Genomic DNA, 22,397 nt, shown 5'->3' with positions numbered 1-22,397 from the left:
ATTGACCTTTGACGACCAAAATCTAATCAGTTCATCCTTGAGCTCAAGTGAATGTTTGTGCCAAATTTGAAGAATTTCCCTCAAGGCATTACTGAAATATCTTGTTCACAAGAACGGGGAATACAGATGGACAACCCAAAAACATAATGCCTGCCTGAGTCTGAAAAATAGACAGACTTTGACCAGTGGTTTTGCTATTTATGGAAACCATCAGCCGATAATAACGTCCAAATGAGAACACTATTTTCTGTGGTTATGATATAAAACACAACATCACTAAATCACAGTCACGCCACACTGCCCTGCTCCATGGGCTTAATATTTAAATCATGTTGCATTAATGGCTACTCCCCAGTCAATGATGTCACAGAGAGGATGTTCCAATCAGCTGTCAAGAGCAGAACATGCGCCGACATCAGTGATAGGGACATCACCAAAAGCTAGAATAAATTCTTATAACAAGTAATTTATCACCAAGTATTGATCACTTTTGATGCACTGAATAATCAAATCATATCAAAACCATCACCTCCGATACAATCATAACTAGATCCTATTTCTGGTTTATGACCAATATTGACCACAATCATCGATCCAGTCCAGCCATTCATTCATTCATTCAGCATCATTGGCCTCAGAACAGATGCAAGGCCTGTGGTGTCCTTAATATTTCCCCTGATCCTCCAGCCTCTGGTCTCTCTCTCTCTCTCTCTCCCCAGCAAGCCTCCCCTTCTTCCCACACATTTCACAAATGCCCTTTGAGACTGACGCAGAGATCTTTATTCATTATCATAATCCACTGGTCATGTCTCCCGAATACGTTGCCATTAGAACCCAAGCATGCATCATTATAATAGGCCATACCCTAAAACCAAAGCTAAAATTAACCCAAAAAGAAGCACATTCAGAATTGTGGCACGTTTTCTTTTTGAAATCTAATCAACAGTAATAGCCGTGTTTGAACTCAATAGTCTGGTTCAGAGAAAATGCCGAAGGCGCTTATTAATCAAGGAGTTTTTCAGGATGAAAGATTCCTGCAGCTCAGTGATTTCTCCGAGTTATGGGAGGAGAGGATGAGCAATGGATTCTCCACATAATGTGATACTTTGTAATGATCCCAAATGATCCAGGTTAATCCGGCATCACTCACTCACTGCGAACTGGTCATGAAGGAGCCTGCAAAATGTCAGACCCATTCAGAGGCAGTCAACTGAACCATTGAAGGAACCACAACAACTTTTTTAATCAAAGTCGAAAACACCAAATATAACACAGGTAAAGACCTGATTGAACTGCAGCCCTTAATGTGATTTAAAGCAACACCATTTTTTTGTTATATTGGCAATGAACCCAGAGAGAGTTCTGCTGGGTTTCTCAGCCTCTTCTAGCTCATGTTTTGGTTTTGTGGCACATTTGTGGTTTCATCATCTATTTTTCCCCAAAGATCAATAAATAAAGAAAAGCTCAGATTAACCCACTGCACTCTGCCAGCCAAGTAGCAAACAGCAGACAGACAAAAGCCTCAGTTCACTGTTGCTCAGTTCACCGGTAACTCTGCCTTAACAGCCTTTGATCGACTGGTTGTACAAAAATATCTGCCTCCTTCCTCAGGCAGAAACTTCTGAGAAAGAAAACACTGATGCTGCTGTAACGAGTTGGTCTTCAACAGACATACCCAAGCGGCTCATGTCACTTCCTGATCAGTGGGTGAAAACCTGAAGAAGTTTTGCAGACTCTTCTTTGGCCAAACTGAACTGGTTCTTGCACGGCCGACATGGTTAACATCTGCATGAAGTAAATTGATTCTCAGCTTCTTCTTGCCTCTCTCCACATGTCATGTGGTTGGTGTGCGCTTCAATCTGCCGAGTCTCAGCATGCACTGTGTGCAGCAAAGTATTCACCTTTTCATATGAAATTAATGGAGATGAAACTGGTCACTTGCCAGCTTGTGTTGAAGTGGTTTCACTCTGCAGGAAGTCTGCCTGGTTGCATGCCAGTGGCTGTGATAGATTCATTTTGAAGACGGCATAATTTGTGACACCTCAGCCACATTCTCCAGTGCGGGGGACATGTATCACACTTTGAGCTTTAAATAGCTATGAGAGTAGAAGGTAATGGCCCAAAGCAGTTCTACCTGTGCAAAACTACCTATGAATTGCAAGCAGAGCCACAAGGACAATCTGTGCATTTAAGGCTGGAAAAAAAGGGGCCTGTGTGAGCTAGATTCCTCATCTGGTGGCACATATCTATGTCCTATAACTTAAACATCATAAGGTAAAATATGAATGTGTCCTCATTTATTTTCTGCACACAGGCATAGACCATAGATCTGACATGAACAAAACAAAACCTTTTCAATGGGTGATATCCATGCATGTACTTCAAACAAAAACCAGAGTAAGAGATGAAGGCCTGATGTATTACTGAAGTATTATTAATAACTGGAGCTCAACTGCAATGATGTGTATCAGTATAATCCAATATTAGCTTATTGCAGATATATCATTATACATCTGCCATGTGTCAGTTATATGAAATATCAGAACGGAGAGGCCAGAGATATGTTTGGCATCATTAAGATGCAGTGTCTCAGTTACAGAGTTTAAACACCAGAAATCTCTGGCAAGTTTATTGCCAGAGATTTCAAGCACAAAATATACTGCTTATCAGATTATGTTCAAAATCACATCAGCTGTGTCATTAAAAGATTTCTCATATAGTAACACTGTGCTCAAAATCCACTATCAGCAAGGCTATGAAAATAATGTGCTAATGATTGAATCTACAGTATCCTGTTCATGAAAGCTTTTGGAGATTGAATTATCTGATGTCTCTCGGGGAATACTTGATTTTCTAAAACTACCGAGCAAAGAGCACTCAGCAGAGTTTTTTTAAACACCACCAATCACAGTTTCTGGCTGCTTAAGGTAGGTGCCTGCCATACAAGTCCTCGGGTTTCTCACTTCAATCTGGCATAGTTGAGTTTTGTATAGCACAGCATGACCTTGTTTTGTTGCCTCCATTAGGTTTGGTTCTTGAGTTGTGTGTAGTAAAATATACTGTGCATAGAAGCTGTTGAAGCTGAAGCTGCTGCCCCTGCTGCCCTTTAGCTGGACCAAATCAATAAATAAGAATTACACTTGTATTGTTGCTGTTGTTGTTGACACTGCTGTGGTTGTTCTTGTAATGATCATTTGTGGAAACGCCTGCCAAGTGTCTGTATAACAAGTGATTACATCATCATTTCAACTGATTGAGGAGGAACTCTGCATTTTCATCTTCTTCACCCTCACTATTTTGTGCATAACGAAGCACATGTTGATGCTGCTGTTATACAAGTACTCTGTTCTTATCTTACAATAAGTATGGAGTGCACGGCAGGAAGATTAATTTGTGTAAGGTTTGGTGGCACTGTGTTGTAACTAAACACTGGTTAAAAATATGAAACTTTTTTGTGCTTAAATTGATTATACATTTTATTCTTGCTGCAAACATTAGTCACTGAATTGATTAGTCATTAGAAAGAAAATTAATCAGCAACTATTTTGATCGTTGGTTCATCTAAAGTAAATTAAAGTAAATTTTTTAGAAAACTTTGCCACACTGTGTCACAACAATCAATGTCATGTTGGACTTTTGGAAATTCTGATTGACATTTATTATTATTTTCTGATGTTTAGCAGACAAAAGAATTAACTCAATCAAAAAAAAAAAAACAATCAGGAGATTGATCAATAATGAAAATAATCATTAATATCGTTTCAACTTCTTATACTATAAGATCAATGGTAAAACATTTACTGCATTTATCAGTTGCGCTGTCAACTGTGTTTATGTCCAGATTGTTTTTTGGTTTGTTGTTGAGTTGCTCTGGTCTTGATTTTGGGTTGTGTAGTTTTGCTTTATGTGGCCTGGTTTGGATTTGATTGGATCTTGTTTAACAGTAAATCAAGAAGTTGTTGAGCTGGGATAAATTGCCTTCCCTGCTAAGCTTCCTGCACATTGAAAAGCCTGCTAGCACTGTGCAATCTATCAAAGTGTATGAGGGTAAATGTGCTCACACACACACACACACACGCGCACACACACGCACACACATGAACACGTACACTTTAAATGCTCCACATGCACATACAAATCTGGGGCTTGGAGTGTCGCCAAGTGTAACTCTTGTGTGTAGAGGTTAAAAACCGAGAGAGAGAGAGAGAGAGAGAGAGAGAGAGAGAGAGAGAGAGAGAGAGCGCCATCTATAAGGGAACTCGCCAACACAAAAGGCCTCTCTCTTGGTCTGCTGCCATCACATTTCACTTTGTGTATAATGTAATCTGTTTAATATCCCGGTCAGTCCTTTCAACCCCAGGAATGCTTAGACAGACATTTTTACCATAATTGCCTCATAGATCAGGTCGGCTGTGTGGGGCCACAGTATCCAGGTGCTGCACATCAGCTGATCACAGCCTCAGATAAGAGCTAACCCCTGTCTCTCAAGGTGAGTGCATGTAGCAGTGGGTGGTGTGTGTGTGTGGATGTGTGAAGCAGTGAGTGTGTCCACTTAGACTCAACAGGAACAGTCTTATCCCTATAAAACAGCTGCAACTGGATGTCAGCCACTCTGGGTCCTCCTCAGCCCTTTGGTTTGATAAAACCTGAGCTCTTAAGCTGTGTGTCCCTCATCTTATACGCTCCTTCAGTGCCAAGCTCAGACTCTTTATACCACTCAGTGTTAGGACCCTTTAACCTTTGAAAACATCCTGTCTGTACAACTCAGAAGTCACTTTCACACAGGTTTCTTATGTCCATTCAGAAAGTGTTCAGGCCCCTTGAATTTATTCACATTTTGTTATGATGCAGCCTAATGCTATAAAAAAAATAAATAAATCAATCTCCCCACATCTATCTACACTCAATACCCCATAATGACAAAAACAGAATTTTGAAATGTTTGCAGATTTATTAAAAAAGAAAAACTGAAACATCACATTCAATGCAATTTTCTTAATTGATTAATTATGTCTATAAATTGTGAAAGTCATCAAAAATGTCCCGATTTCCCAGAGCCCAAGGTGACTAGTTTTAACTGCTTGTTTTGCCAAAACAACAGTTCAAAACCCCCAAGTATTTAGTTTAGAATCATAGCCTCCAAAATAACCACCACATTAGATCAATACGTCTCTAAAAATTATGGCTACAAAAACTGAATATTATAACCTTAATGAAGACAGTTTTATTATTTATTAGTGTTATTAGATTGCATCTCTTTTAGCTAGGTGTATCTGGCAACTGTGCAATGAAGGATCAAAACAAACATTTCAGGCGAGGTCACTTTCAGTTTCAGCTCCAAATAAGAGGTAAATAAAGTGGGTTTGTAGTTTAGACTTTATTTGGTTGGAGCCTGTTTTTGTACAAATGGAAAATGAATAATACAACAGCCTCATTAACAACACACAACCTTGGACTCTGTTTCAGTGCCTCCTCACATCTCAGCAATTTACCCAGTGCGTAATAAAATCTTAATAATAAAACTTTGAATATCCTGGTTGTAAAGAAAACTGAATTTGGTTTTAATATTGAATGGTTACAATTTTTTTTTCCCAACAGGCATGGGACCATCATGAGGCACAACACATAACACCTCAGCTACACTGAGAGCTGACTGGGCATTGAAGGTCCTCTCTTATATTTTAATCTTCAAAAATCCCGGGATAGTCTCTATCCAGACTACGGCAAAGTGGAACAGGAGGGCTATTACACATGAAACCTAATTAATTAAGGCGGTAAGCCAGGGGACCTTCATTTTTGCTTTTCCACCTCAATTTTCTACACTAAGCTCTCATAGCTCATTGAAGTGTTTTTCAATACAAATCCCAGATAATTCTCATCAATCAGTGAAGTAGTAGTGTGACGGCTTTTTCCTGGATTTTGTGTTGATGAACTTTCTCTCTGTAGCACCCATTTGTGTGGTCAGCGCATGAACAAATTTAGCCTGTGGTTGTGTCCTAAAATGCCTTTTTAAGTATGTGACCCCAAATCACTAGTGTAATGAAAATCATTTCATTTGTTTTATATTAAATGGATGTGTAATTCCCCACAGCCTTCCCACAAGCATTTCATTGTTTGTGCTGTCAGACATCAGCAAGTCAGAGAAACAGGGTTTGATTTTTTGCCAATTGAAAGGTGAACTCTATTTTGTAATATTACTTAGCATGAAAAAAATTGGAATGGAGGTCTCAAAAGTGAAATAATGCAGAAATCATTATTCTGTCATCAGTCTACCCCAAAGGTCTAGATCTTTGTGACATGCAGTAACCTCAGCATTTCATACTGCTCACTGGCACATTCTAAAATGAAATTATTTTTACTCCTTGGAGACATAGCCCTGCTGGAAATGGGTGAGCTTGGGATTTTGCAGGTATGGAACTGTATAAAAATCAGGCCTCTGCTGACTGCAACGTGTTAAGAACGACCTTGTGCTGAGCTTACTGTGCAGTGCAAAGTACTCAGAAGCCTGCACTTTTCTCACATTTTGTTATGCTGCAGCCTCATGCTAAAAACGTGATTTTCAGTTTTTCATTATTGATAAATTTGCAAAAACTTCTAAAATTAGCTGTGGGGACATACGCTGTGAATCTTAATTTTCATGTGGAGCTATGTTAATTATTCAAGCAGCGATACATTTTAAGCGTCAGAACAATAAAATTAATAAAACCTCATGAATGTCTATAACTCACAAATGAACTTTAAGAAAGAAATAACTTACAGCAACAACTTTATATTTAAAACAATTATTACTACATGCTAATAACAAAGACTGACACACCAACAATACAACTAAACGCTGACTACACGTACAATGACGCCACAGCGAATGAATAGGTGAATGTAATACCAGAGTTTGGCTGGGAAAATATTCAACAGGTGAATAAATCAAAGTATGATCATTACTGGAAACAGCCAGTGAAAGCAGTAGTAAATTTACAATCACATTTAAACAGACAAGCCAATTGTAATTTTTTTAATTCACTTAGCATAGAAGAAAGTATACCACTTTATACTTTTGTGTCTGTGGAATAGAGAAGCTGACAATACAGCCAGTGAAGAGTCTGATGAAGATTATATGAATTGTATGAATTCATACAATAGAAATAAGTATGAATTAAAATGATTTTAACATAAGTCTGCAACATAAAATGTAAAGGAACTGAAGGGGTCTGAATACTCTCTGAATGCACTGTATATACAGTAAAAGGCATGAGGCTGAATGCAGCTACAAACATACAGCTAAAACCTAAAAAGACTGACAAAAAACCCTTCAGCAAATGTTAGAACATTTGCAGGCTTTACAATACACTGTATGTGATTACAATGTCCCAGAATTCACATTAAGTGAAAATATGGATGAGCAGAGAGGCTGCAGGGCAAAATTAATAATGTGGGCATCCTCGAGTGATAAAACTACTGAAGAGCCAAATAATAAATAATGAAGAAAAAGTAAGAATGTACGTGCCGGTGAAAGGGGAGGAAAGGAAAATAATCCCTGATTAATTATACACAGCAAAGTACTGACCAACCACTGAACTTCTGCACAGAAACACAGACAAACAACTACATTGTCTCTTTGTTCTTTTATCTTTTTTTTGTTGTTCATTTTCTTCTTCTTTTCTCCATCTTCTTGTCCCTTTCATTCTCTCTTGCTGTCTCAATTTCCTTCAACAAGTTATGAAATGATATAAAAATTTAACCAAAATGACCATGGTTATCAGTATTCATTATCAAGGTATTGGTAAAATGTACCGAAACTGTTACTGAAAAGTAGTAACACCCAACAGACACTAAAGACACAACTATCAGCTGCTCAGCAGGATGCTGTTAAACCAGAAACACTGCGCTCGGGGGTGAAAGAATGAGCAGCAGCCCTGACATAAGTTTTAAAAACGCACAATCACCACATGAAACGTCTTACACGCACACTCAGCGGTGAGCAGCTCACTCTCTCTCTCCTGTATCTGTGCGCTCTGTGATGACATTGCCTTTCCCAACAGAAAGGCAATCTTGTCTGGCAGCGGAAAAGGACTCAATCGCCTTTTTAGCGAATTTATTGTGGTTCAAAAACCTGCTTACATCCACTAATGTTGGTGTAAAAAGGTATTTGAAGGCCATGTTTTGTCTGACGCATAACAAACCTACGTGGCTTGTCGAGCATGCGTTGGAGAGACTGTTGCTAGTTGATGCAGTACAGAACCTAACTTGAGCCAAATTAATCACAGTAATTAACCACATTAACAATTGGCAATAGTGATAATTAAAATTTAAACGGTAATAGTCACCATGTCGCATTTCTACTGTTACAGCATGAAACCAGTAACCATTTCATCCCTACCTTCAACTCTATGCTCATTTTTATGCCTTCCTCTCCAGGTCCTTCCCTCCATTTGTACCTCTCATTTCTTTCTCTCTCTTGGCTTCCTCCCTGCTTTTCTAAATGTCCTCCTCTTCCTTGCTTTTAAATTCCTCTTGCCATTCTTGATCCAGTGTTGAGAAGGTCAAAGTTAAGTACTCAAAATGTCCTACACTAATACCTCAACTCTCCCACACATACAAAGAAATGCATGCACACCAGCAACTATTAATTCACCAAACCCATTGAGATTTCCCTTTAAAGGCTTCATCTACAAAGGCTCAAACTCAGGATGTTTCTCCATCGCAAACACTGCCTGATTGTATCACCCTCGCACCAACCTTGAGAAAACCAGTTGTTGAAACATCAAGGTGAAAGAGGCAATTGCTGCATTCGCAATGAAGCCTGGTCAAAGTCCCTGGACACGAGAGTTGATCTGAGAGGATTCGGGTGGATATTAGCCACAAGGAGGGAACAAGATCGAGAAGCCCAATAGGTCAATCAAAGGACGACGTGGAGTTAAGGATCAGCCTTGTCAAGGACTTCCAACCGTCAAGCGAAATCAATTTCTGTGGGTCCAGGCATGTCAGGTGGAAGCAAATTTAAATCGAAAGCTCCACTGTGGAACAAATCAGCAAAAGAGAAACTGCTGGTTTCTGAGCTTTTGTTGGGAGAGCTGTGGAAGCATTATTAAGCCAACGGCGCCCTGCCGTCAGTGATTTCAATACCTGGAACTGTACAGCTGACTCACCATGCACACTTGGTATTATACCAAAAATTCAGATTAATATGGTAAAGTGCTGCTATCTTTCACATTAATATTTACATTTTAATAGCTTTTTTTCATAAAAAACGCTGCCAGGTTGAACACACACATATATATATATATACATATACATATATATATATATACATATACATATATATATATACATATATATATATATATATATATATATATATATATATATATATATATACATATACATATATATATATATATATATATACATATACATATATATATATATATATATATACATATACATATATATATATATATATATATACATATACATATATATATATATATATATATACATATACATATATATATATATACATATACATATATATATATATACATATATATATATATATATATATATATATATACATACATATATATACATATACATATATATATATATACATATATATATATATACATATACATATATATATATATATATATATACATACATATATATATACATATATATATATATATATACATATATATATATATATATATATGTATATATATATACATATATATATATATATATGTATATATATATATACATATACATATATATATATATATATGTATATATATATATATATATATATATATATATATATATATGTATATATATATATATATATATATATATATATATGTATATATATATATATATATATATATATATATATATGTATATATATATATACATATACATATATGTATATATATATATACATATACATATATGTATATATATATATACATATATATATATATATATATATATATATATATATATATATATATATATATATATATATATATGATCAGTTTCCAATATATTTTAATTTTTTATCAAACCCTGGTTCACTACTTCCTCAGCATTTAACAATCTTTGTTGTCATGGTTAAAATAATGTTGTTAATGTGGTTAACGTTGCCTAACAGTCATGGATAACAGAAACAACATGTTTTGTTGACCCATCCATCCACCCCAACCTCCTCCTGACACGGACTTTGTTGCCCTGTATATTATGTCACCACACTTTTCCCATTGCTCCTGTCATAATTTCTGTGGCCACTAGATGTTGCCTAACAACAAAACATAACTATGACCCACAAATGACCTATTGGTTTGTTTTTTTTTTACAGGAGGACAGTCTCAAAGCGTCAGTGAATTCAAATGAAATTTAGCTTTGAAGGAAATGAGAGGCTGAGACCTAAACATGGAAAAGCTATCATGGCTCATTAGCTGGTTAGCCACAACACCCCCTTTTACTTGACCTCTATTTGACATACAAGAAATGGTCTGTAGACCACAGAGTTGATAGTATAAATATGTCTCTTGAACAAAGTGTTCGTTGTGTATGACCTTGCAAATTGATGGTGAGCAAGCCAGCGAGCTCAGAGAGAACAGATTTAAATATTGTCTGTTTTGCCATGCACAGCTTGAATACTTTTTTGGCGTCCATTTAATGCAAGTTGTCCATCATTAGCTGATTCTGTCGACTGGGGAGAAACTGGAGAGAAAAAAAAAAAACGTATTTCTTATAATGTTGTTGCAGAAAATTCAGGTTCATCCTTTTTTTCAGGCGTAAACAGAATCCAGTTGCATGTTCCTTAACAAATCCTGTGTTGGAACGGTTCTACTTTAGAAATCTAATCTATCTTAACCCTGAGTTTATACCACTGTAGTGTAGAAGAGAGTTGTTGTTGGTCTGGGTATGATCTGAAGTGGACTGTAGCTTATTTAGATTCACAGAACAACCCTGGAGCCCTCCCCCCGCCACCAACTCCCCACTTCCTACACAGTACTTGGCCAGGATTGTTTCTTTGACTTGGGCTAATACAATTCCAATATGTGGGGGTACTTAAAACCTGATTATGCTGCTCTGGCTATCCACAACACAGGCTGACAGTCTGATACTAAGTAAGTAAAGTGATTTGCTCCTGAATTAATATAGTTGTTGAATAATCTAATTAGAAATGCAGTTACAATGACTGTCAGACTCTGTTAGACTTTCCTCGCTCTGCTCCCACAGGACAGGAGGTTGTAAGCTGCCGTAAGACACAGAGGGAGAGGCAGGGGTATTAATCAAATGCACACCTGCACTTCGTCTGCCCATTTTTCATTCTTAGAAGTATGGACGTAAATCTAAATGCACTTTATACCAGTTATTTACAGTGTAGAGTTATTGTTAGCGTCGCTGAAAGGGTTCAAATGCCCTACCACTTCTTTAAATCACCATGCTATTAGCGTAAATTAGCACATTTTTCATCGTTGATAATGTATGGCTAAAATGAAACCACTGTTTCTTGTGCTATCCAGATGCATGAAGCAGATATTAAGCAAAGGAGCTTTGCGTTTCTAACCATACACCAATTTAGTAAATTTTTGCTTTTTAACTGCCCTGTAATTCTAAGGGTTTTATCTGTTTTATCTATTTGACCTTTTTCTAAACATGGGAGCGTTTTGCTGTCCAAGGATCTGGTGAGTCAACTAGTTTGCTACTGTGAACATGGGTTCATTCGGAAATTCACATTACTGGGTTAAAAAAAAACAACACAAGCAGCATTGCTCTGAAAACAATGAAGTGGTGTTGAATGTTGATATTGATTTGTTGTGGTTGTGGATGTATTCTACAGAAAAATAAGACACTTGGGACACAAAGCAGGGTGTAGCTTTTGGTAATTTATCAACACATGCTTCTGGCAGTGGGTTTGATTCTAGCCTAATATTTCTTTCAGTCAGCCTGACACTGTGATTTAGCTGATTTCTTATTTGGGGGTGTTATTTTGTTGTTTTGTCCTAAACAATCAGTAGTGAGTGTTTATCCAACTCACTGAATGCCATTTTCAGCTGATATGGATGCTGCAGTAGTATTCACTGAGAGAAGTTAACATTTCTTCAGATTGATAATAGAAATTTAAGAGTCATTGTTTCTTTTTTTTTAAAGGTGAGAAAAAGAAGAGTCATTATTTCTGTAAATGGACTTAAAACTGCCTGGACAACTTTATCAGTGTTGTCCATGCTTGTCACCATTTTTCTGTGGGAGGCTGGCTATGTAGGAAGATGCCATTCCCATTCTTAATCCTGCAAACTTACTATTTCACTGCCATAAGTGAGCACAGCACCAGAGCTTTTAAATCACTGAACAAATCTGATACGTGAGTGGCAATCAAGAGGTCTGACCCCTGGCAATAATTGGATTCAAATATGTGGATCACTTTTGTTAATGAAAACCAAATACTTCATACACTTGAGTTGGAGTACTCCATTGGCGATACTTGATATTTTTGATACTCCACTCTAGAGGTGAAATGAGAAGACAATCAATTAGTTCATCACCAGAAAATTAATTGGCAGCTATTTCTGATAATAAGAACAATCAGCAATCCTGTGTGACATGAGTGATAGTAAGTAAACCTCTCACTCAGGACAGCAATGTGTGCCACTAATGCATCTTTGTAATGAAAGCACAATATTTTTTGCAGCATAAAAACAAACTATTTTGTTGCCTTATAAATGGAATAACTCCCAAACACAGAGAATTATGGTAGCAGGCTTTCAACTGTCAATTTTTACTTATTTATTTGCAGAAGAGATAAACAAAGATATAAAACATGCTCACACACAGGTTTCATAGATTGTTCATTGCAGATAATAAAAGAAATACCTGAGGCAAAAGTGGATTTCTCTGCTCAAAATAATTCAGAACACAGATTTAAGACGATAAAGAAAACAAAGAAATAAAAAGTGTGGACTTAAATCATAACTATGAGAAATGCTATCGATGTGACTAATGCTGCATTTCAACAATAAATCAGTCACTGTTGTGGTATTAAGTGCATGAATAGATTTATTCTTCAGGGCCATTTTCTTTTATTATTATTATTATTATCATCATCATTATCATTATTATTATTATTATCATCATCATTATCATTATTATTATTACAATATATTTGGCAAATAATAGAAAACCCCACAGTGAAGATGTATTTGTAATACATTCAGTATCAACATATGATTGGTTACTTTCCTAATATGTTAACTAACCACATTTCATCATTATGTTCATAAAAAAGGTAATTGAGGAAGCATTATGTTCAGTTCCAAAACAGCACTGCACCTAAATGCATCCTGTGCAGACGCTGAGTACTGAAGCTGCTGCGCTGATAACCTGCTGCTCTCACTACGCTGCCAGGTGTGGACACGGTGTTAAACATGAGGAAAGCATTTACAAAGTATGATGTGTCACACAAGGTAACACACCATGACTAAATGTTAGATTTTATAGGTATTAAAATAGCCAAGTAGGTACTAATCCACCTAATCTGAACTCATTCTTAATGGACATAATCTCGGTGGTTATCAGTCTTCCTGTTTTGCAGACCGAGAGTCCGTGAGCCATTTAAGGTGAGAGGGATTTCGCTCCACCATTCACTCAACTTTAAAAAAAACAATGAGATTATGCTCCTCAGAGACAGAGGAAACTTTTACTTCTACTTCTTAAAAACATGCAAGGACACCTCTCAAGGTGAGGGACTGTCTGCGAGAGGAATTTCATTAAACAAAAAAAAGCAATTACTATGTGAGTGTAGGTGGCACAATGTTTTCACCCCCTCCTACTGAGGTCAGACATCAACATCATGACCCGTTCTATTCATTAGTGTCCATCGGGAGAGTTTGTATGGCATCACATTTAAGTTTTTCTGTTGTTTAAAATGCATGGATGGATAAAAATGTATTGGTAGATAGTGGGTTGGATATATGAAGAATCGTAGTAACAGAAGTTTTAAATAAACCATAGAGGTACTGAAGCTCTTTCACACTGACATTCAGACCTGGCATTAACATGCGTCTTAGGTGATCTGTGCACAGCTCTGACGGAGGCGCCAGGAGGGGTAAAGCAAATCAATGCACTGCTCACAGCTCTGAAATAACATAAGGTTTCATCCATTTGGAATAGCAAAATATTCTGGAAACTATGTTGGGACTAATTAGACTGTCACAGAGGACGTCAGTTAAGTAGATGGTCCTTCAGTGTGGCCCAGGACACATTTGCATTCACACTGCTGACAGGATGTGGCCACATGTGGCCCAGACCACCTCCGAGTGTGGTCTGAGTCATCCCATCTCAAATGAGTCCTAAACGCATTTTGGGTGCGTTCACACCTGTACTTAGTGTTGTCAACTTGATCAGTGATTGGATCACCCCAGACGAATGTTAATGCCAGATCTAAACAGGGCCATTAACTCAGCATGTCATTGTGGCCCCTGTGCAAATCTAAACAGAAATTAAAGTCAAGTTTCAAGAGGGTGTTTACAGTGGAACACGACAAGACAAAGCCTGTGTGACTTTGTTGACTATCTGAAATATCACCTGTTGTGTTTTAATTTCAAATAAATATGGAGGACAACGTCTCAAATTGATGAACTACAAATGAGTTTTCATAAATACTGAGATGCTAAGTAATAAATCAAGTATTTCCGACTTAGAAGTGCTGCATAAAAATCATCCAGATGACCCATAAACGCACAGTGAATGTAACTTCTCACTTTACAATCATCAGCAGGTTGCAGTAGCAGTCATACAGAGTGAGAAAAACTTGCACAGCACACGGCGATTGGAAATTGCAATTTTTTTAATGTACTGCTGGAGCTGCAAAGACTCTCTTGTGTCTTTGAGACAAGATGATGCAGTAAGATTCATCGAGCAATTTATGGCTGCAACTGTAGGAAGCACACACAGGCAATCCAATACAGTCTGTTGTAATTGCCTATATGGCCGGGTGATAGTATATTTTGCAGACGTGGCCACAAGCTGTATACACTGCAGAGATGGTGGAAACAGTTGCACTGATTTATTCAGGCAAGTTGTAGCAGCCGAATAATCTTAAATTTCATTATTTTGAAAATGTACTTCCTGTGTTTGTATCAGAGGCTTCTTTGGACTCTCTGGGCTGCACTGGCCCGTCTCGTGATCTGAACCTCCACCCTGAAGGTCACCATCACCCTCACATATCATCTGTGACAACTGTGATGAAAGAGACAAAGTCTATGCCTTGCTGAAATACTACTGATCTCTTGAAGGCTGCATGTTAGGTTTGACTGAACACAAAAAGACGGTAACTGCTCTGTTTTCCTTCACTGGGTGAATCTGCCAGCAGCTGTTTTGAGCTTGACCATCACACTACTGAAAAGTCTTTGAAGGAATGATGCACGAGACAAGCTGCTGGCTCTCTAAAGGTATATTTTGGCCCAGTTTGAACGAAACTAAAAAGCAAACCCACATGCAAACCACTGGAGGTAGAAGGATGTTCTAATTTTCAGGTGTGAGTCCAGGTGTGAGGAAAAACTCAGTCAACACAGAGACTGCAGCAGCTCTCAGCATTTCCAACAGCAGCTCTTTTTTTTCTAGTGGTGTCGAATCATGTACCATTAAAATTTCATGGTAGCTGATTTCAACAGGTGGGAGAAAAGAAAAAAAAAAAGGATATATCGCAATTCTTTTTACTATTTTTTAAAGCATAATGATGATTATTTTACCATTTACACTCAGCTTGTGTAATAGCAGCTACCATTTAGCCTTGAAATTAGTGGGTTAGCCTGACAGCATCGGCAGATGAGCCACAGAGCTGTTTGTTTATTCGAGCAGCAGCCAGAGGTTGTCCGTTTCTCACTGTGAATAAATCCTCATGTTTAACAGCATCGCTGATTGAAAAAAAAAAAAGACAAATCAAATCTGCAATTCATGTAGAATCTAATAGATTGAATTTAATTTGCATTTCCTACAAAGAGCACTGTCCTCTGCCTTTTCTTTGATTTATCAGCTCTCAAAGGAAGTTATTATTATTATCAATCATCATCATTATTATTATCATCATTATTATTATTATTATTAGTCATTTTTTTAGCCCTGAGTAATGTCTGCAGTCTTTTTCTCAAGCCAGATAAAACCCCCAAAACCTCCAAACACAATCTTGCATAAAGCATGAGAGGCAAAACCCGAACGGATCTGTTAATCACTAGCTGCTGCTCATAGCTGTCTCAGAGTCCATCAACGTATTTCAACTGCAGTCAGAGACATTTTAGCAAGTAAATTAACTGAAATTGGGAAATACTGTTGAAAATGATTAATATATGTTACCCAAATCATACAGTTGCTAAATGCCTCTAAGAAGTAAACAAAAATATGCAAATGCAGGTCTACTGTGTAATGTTTATTTTCTGCAATAAGGCTTGACACAAAGAAAAGCTGGCAATGCATTAAACATGGATCTGTATTTACTGGTTGGTTAAATACAAAAAGATGGAAAATGAATGTAATAAGCATCATTTCTCCACAGTACCACTACTATCGTGAGGATAAGTCCTCTCTCAGCACAGATTATAATTTATGTGGTGGAGGGAACCTGACCAGCACTGTTCCCCTGAAAGTCCACTTTACTCTGCTGTTTGAGGACTATTAGCTCAGAACTAATTATTTGCATTGGTTCTTACTTGTGTTTACTCCACAGTCCTTTCTCAAGGATCTGTTTCATCACAGTGAGTCTGGCCTCAGGCATTTCCTTTCTCCAGTTAAGTGTACTCAAGATTATAAGCAAGCATTTTATGCAGTGGAGTTTGAGGGAGGCTTTTTGCTTTTTTAAAAAGAAACTTTTTCTCTGCCACAGCATAATACCTAAATACCTCCCACCCAATATGCATCAGTGCCAGTCATCCCTCTTTGCCATTAAATGAATCGTATTTGAGACACACAGCTGTGAACCCGCAGTATATTTGTCACTCAGGCTGCAGAAGAAGAAAAACAAACCACCAATGCCAGGGCTAGTGTGTCTTCTGCCAGTAGCAAAATAATCACATTAGTCCTTTTCATCTCTCCTCCCACCACCTCCATCTCTGTCTTCTTCACCACAGTCATTATGTCTCAATGATCCCCTCTTAGTCCAATTCCTCTCTCTCGCCCTGCCTGCCAAAGTGCCTCTCTCGACAACGGTAATTCTCATTAATTATCACCGCAGGCATGTTCCAGTGCCAGACAGCCCCAGGTGGCAAGCCTCAGTCAAACCCCCTTGTCCCCTTTGGGAGAGTCAAGCTTGGCTGGAACAGGCAGGAGGTCAGAGATCTTTACCACCCATCAGCACACCAGAGTTCAACCTTGTGTACCAGATGGAGGCATATTAATGGTCTGGTTCCACTGACTGTGGAGACAAACCTGACTCTAAAGGCCAAAGCTGGCTTTTTCAGTGGAAAATGCCAACAGTTTGTGGCAATACTGACCATCATTTTCTCTCTCAAATGATCATCCAATTATTTTTGTGTTTCCTCCCATTGATGTAGCAGTATTTTGATAATGGGACACTAAGGGTGCTTCCACAACTAATCTATCAGGCTGAATTCAAACAAACGCTGGTGCAGATTTAACAGAAGTACTGAGACGAGTTTGTGGTTTGATCACATCACTGCATGAAAAAAGGTATTTGATTTTAGCAGAATTTTAACAACTTAAAAATTAAGGTTAAGAAAGCGATCGCCTGATCTTTGTAAGTTATTTATTGCCTACATGACTGCTCGTATTTTAATAAATAAGAAAGTGAAAAAAGTGTGTTTTTGGTGTGAAAGCATAGCAGATCAGCCAAAGGACTGAGTGACAGTAAATATGTGATTTTAGCATATAATTAAAAAGGTGAAGTACTATTAAATCCACCTGCTGATAATGGAATATCAATGAGGTGATCCTCAGTAATCTGATTACTTAGATCTGATTCAGGTAAAACAGAGGTGTGTGCTGCGTGGGTCTTACTCCGTTCAGCAGTTCCTCATTAAAAAGTGAGGGAAAAGTGTAGAGCAGAAACTGTCCACATTAAAACAGTATGGTACAAGATAACAGGTGAGATCCAGTCACAGTTCTTTGTGACACCAGATAACATGAATGAACGAGTTACCTGTCAGTCGATATGACTTCAAGTTTTCAGCTCTTGGTTTGTTTGTAATAAGTCAGTGTGACCATGAAAACAAACTGAACTAAAAGGTCAAAAAATTGCTTTTTTTTTTCCTTTTTCTTGGTTTTCACCAAATGAATCAAACATGAGCGCCCTAAAACTAAAGTCTGCAGGTATTTGAAATGTCTAAAAATGAGGATGAACATTACATTTTTCCGCACATAACAAGTCATTCCAACAATTTCTCTAATCTAAACAAGCCTATAGGTCATTTGTCTCAACCCTCAGACACAACCCATGACAGCATACCAGCAGCAGGCATATCAGGCCTTTGTCGTCATGGTAACAATAATATACATGCGTTTAGGGTTGATTTGCTCGTTTTTTAAAGTAAGATCGTCATTCAGTAGTATAAAAACTATTCAAACCTGACTGAATCTTTGTGTTCAAATACTTATACAGGTACATCCTCCAGTCAAAGCCACTTTACTATGAAAATGTAGGTACCCAGATTATAGGTATCAAGGACTAGTACAAAGTCTCACTCCAGGCCAAATGGTGTCACGGCAGATATGAGTGGGGCGACACAAGCTACAAGGATCAGACAAACGCTCCCTCCAGACGAAACGGTAGATAACACAGAGGGGGGAAAAAAAACAGCCTTGGAGGATTAGGAAAGAGTAAGCTCTCCTAGGAAAATGATGAAACTCTGGATAATAGAAGAATCCAATCTACATCGGCACAGCTTCATAATCCTTCACCTTTCTGGCCCTTGTCCCACCAGAAGGGGATGCGCTTGCTCATCGCTATGACAACATAACATCTCTCAACTACAAGACGTGCCTGAGAGGCCATGCTGTCTCATTAACAGTTAATGAAAAATCTGAGAAGGGGGGGAGGAGTTGTTTATCCCATTTTTGCAGCACATTTTCACACCTGCTGTATATTGAGGACACTTTTCTCACCAAGGGTCGTTATGTTTTGGCAAAAGTCACTTCAGTCGGCCAACTTCCCCTCATAACGTCAGACACAGAGGCTGATCCATGTAGAATATAATCAGTTAGAGGCCAGCAGAAGCCACAGTGTGGCCATTCCCAACAAAACTACCTCCAGCCACTGTGAGGAATATACTATCCAGCAAAATGAGACAGATAAATCCGATCCCAGCAGTCCACCTGATATGCAGGAGCTGATAATTATTCAGCTATGCATATTAAAAATCACAAAACTTTATGGTTCAGCGCAGACAATCTCTCCTTGTGAAATACTACGTAGCATGGATAAGAAGCAGGGGATCCTCAGTACATGGATGAGCTTAAAGTGGCAATGTGCAGCAGCAGCAAACATAAGAACAGCAGCTCAGCAGTTCATGGGAAATTATTATATGAAGATTAGTAACAGAAACTGTCACATCATCACAATGGTTTGAGCCGATTTTTTTATGCTTTGAGTCAATGATACTAACTGGCAGGAGAAAATAAGAACGTGAATCCCTTTGTGAGACAAATGTCATGTTGACAGAGAATCATTGATAGCGGGCTGTGTTCAAGACAACAGTGCCTACATCCAGCACGCATCTTCACCCCCAGCTCGAGGCATGTTTTACAGTGCGCTAACATGAAAATCCATGTCGGGAAAAAATCCATTCAGCCCATAATACTCATTATATTTTAAGATGGGTTGAATATTTCACCAGAATGTGTATCAACAGCATGAAAGTACCATGAAACAAGCCAAGCAGCAAAAAAAAAAAAAAATTCCTTTTTTTTTTTTTTTAAAAAAAGCTCAACCTCAATAAGGCAATGTTTGACTATCAGTACCAATGCAAACAGTATACATGGATAAATGCACAGCAGCATAATTTAGAAGCCAGCAGATGCCAAGACATAAACCATAAAACACAACAGAGAGAACAAACCAACAGACAGCCATATCGGCCAGCACAAAAATAATAATAACATCCCGTTTTAATGGGCAGGTTAGTGGACGCAGCAAACACTTACCTTGGTGAAGTGTTGATTCTCCCAGCAGAGCAAACATGCAGTGATAGACTGGACTCAAAATATGTGAGGAAATGCTGCAATAGTAGTTCAGCACATATCACTCATAAAGTTCATAGTATGTATGTTACACATAATATAATGTACATCAGCAGCAGGAAAACCAAACAACCGGCAAAAGAAAAATAAGCTGAGCCAACACCAGACAATGATTCACTTTAACTCCAAATGCAAACGATGCACACAGACAGATGTACGGCCCCATAATTTAGCAGATTATCACTGAAGCCAAGGCATCGACCATAAAACAAAATAACAGCCAGCACAAAACCAGAGCCAATAACCATTCACAAGGTGCGTGTTAGAGGAGGCAGCAAACACTTATCTTAGTGAAGTGCTGGTTCTTTGTATCCCAGTGGAAAAATACATGCAGTGGTGGAGCGGAATTAAAAAACAGATCTCTAACATTCACCAGACCAGCGGGCCCTTTTTACAGCCAGCTACCGGGTCAGCTGCAACCACTGAAATGCTCCATTAAAACCATTTAGACTCACTGAAGCACACACACTTATTATAGCCCCTAAATTCCCGACAAGCAAACCTCATCCTTCACATCATTCATGAGTAAATGCTTTCTACATGTAGATATCTGTATATCTTGATATCTTCACTAAAACACATTGTACAGCAGAAGCCTCAGGTAGGACCTTCCAGTCTTTGCAGAACAAAAAATAAAAATGGCGCTTACCTTTGTTGAGAGTTGTGACGCCTATCGACGGGTCAAAGTTCAGCTTCAGGGTCGAAGATGACTCTGGAACAAACTGGCGGTGCCAGCCGCGGCTGCTTCAGGCGGTCTCACCTCTGGTCCCTCACCTTCAGTCAGGTCAGCGCTTCTCCTTCGTCCTCCGTGCTCCCATTGTCGGACACTTGCTATATTTGGCTTCATAAACAACCAACTTCAGTGAAGCTGTGGGAAGACTCAGGCTCGCTGGCTCGGGGGGGGGGGGGGGCCTTGAACACGTTTCCGCAGCAGGAAGGACAGGTGCTCTTCGCTCAGGTGTCCCGGCCACGTGTGCGACCACGAACCAGCCTGCAACAATGGCGGAAGAAGAAAAAGTCCAAATCCTGCACTGTGAAAACAAATACTACACCACAAGTAAAAGCCCTGCTTTAAAATGTAAAAGTGGGGGTGTTGTGTCTGAGGTATCAAAATAAAAGTACTCAATGCAGAAATATGTCCCATGTAAGGGTATATAAATATGATGCATTAATGTTTGAGCAGCATTTTATTCTAGTTGTTGGATAAGATTTTGTTCAATTTTAACTAGTTTCTATTGGGCTGGAGCTTGTGATTATTTTCAGTATCCTATAGATCAGTCTGCTAATTGTTTTCTTAATCAATTTGTTGCTGTGAAAAGATAGAGAAATGCCCATCACAGTAACCCACAGCTCCTGTTTTGTGTGGGTGTTCTGACTGGACACCTGTCCATTTTTATTTTTATTTACATCTGTACAGTCTAATGCAATCCAGCCCAAGATTATAACAACCAGTTTTTGTTCAAACTTTCCAAGAGGTGTTTTAATTTTAATTAAATTTTTTATTTAATGTTTATTACTGAGGCCGTGTGGTGGTGGTGTTGTACTAGACTACATTACATTGAAATGTTTTTCTCTTAATTTTCAACCTCAGCTTTGTAAATAAATATCTACAACCTTATTAATAAACATATTGTTGATTTAATATCACTCAGTCAAAGCTGTTAATCATGATCATTGTAAAGGTAGAATTTGTGGCTGAGCTGTTGTCTCTAGACAGCATTTACTGGTGTTTCTAACAAATTGTCCACTGAATGTTTTCCAGCCAGCAGACCGTGGTTGGATGGTTTTTTCTATGTATTGATGTATTGTGCAGACATATTGTAAACAGGCCTGGCCTTATTTACTTGAATTTGTATAATGTGATGTAGCCTGCACAAATAACAGGAAACCTGTGAGTGTGAGGGTCCAGAGCTGAGCGCTTGATGTGAAACTAATAAAGTTATTGCTTAGCTATTCAGAATGGTGGAATATTTGCTGTGCACACACAGCAAGCACTTTGTCATCCATCTCTGTAACTATCTAAAAGAACAGGCTGCAAATATCACATCATATAAATTGTTTTGAAAATCATCCGTGGCAATGACTCAGGTCTGAAGCACCACACATTTTGTCTCCTCACAGACAAAACGTAACGATGGCAAGTACTT

At 38.2% G+C, this 22,397-nt stretch overlaps 1 long non-coding RNA gene across 2 annotated transcripts in view; it reads right to left on the bottom strand.

Annotated features, from left to right (window-relative positions):
- LOC139612426 (uncharacterized) overlaps positions 1–21,095 on the bottom strand; it is a 176,218-nt gene extending 155,123 nt beyond the window's left edge. For both annotated transcript variants that reach the window (XR_011686537.1, XR_011686536.1), the window contains exon 1: positions 20,900–21,095. This is a non-coding gene — a long non-coding RNA (uncharacterized lncRNA). The remainder of the gene's footprint in view (positions 1–20,899) is intronic.
- Between the last annotated feature and the right edge of the window lie 1,302 nt (positions 21,096–22,397).

This window comes from Trachinotus anak, unplaced genomic scaffold (genome assembly GCF_046630095.1).
Source record: "Trachinotus anak isolate AG129_WGS33_773 ecotype Australia unplaced genomic scaffold, CSIRO_AGI_Tana_v1 ptg000031l, whole genome shotgun sequence".
Taxonomy (NCBI): Eukaryota; Metazoa; Chordata; class Actinopteri; order Carangiformes; family Carangidae; genus Trachinotus; species Trachinotus anak.
Note: the sequence above shows the minus strand (reverse complement) of the source record. Positions and strands in the feature narration are given on the sequence as shown.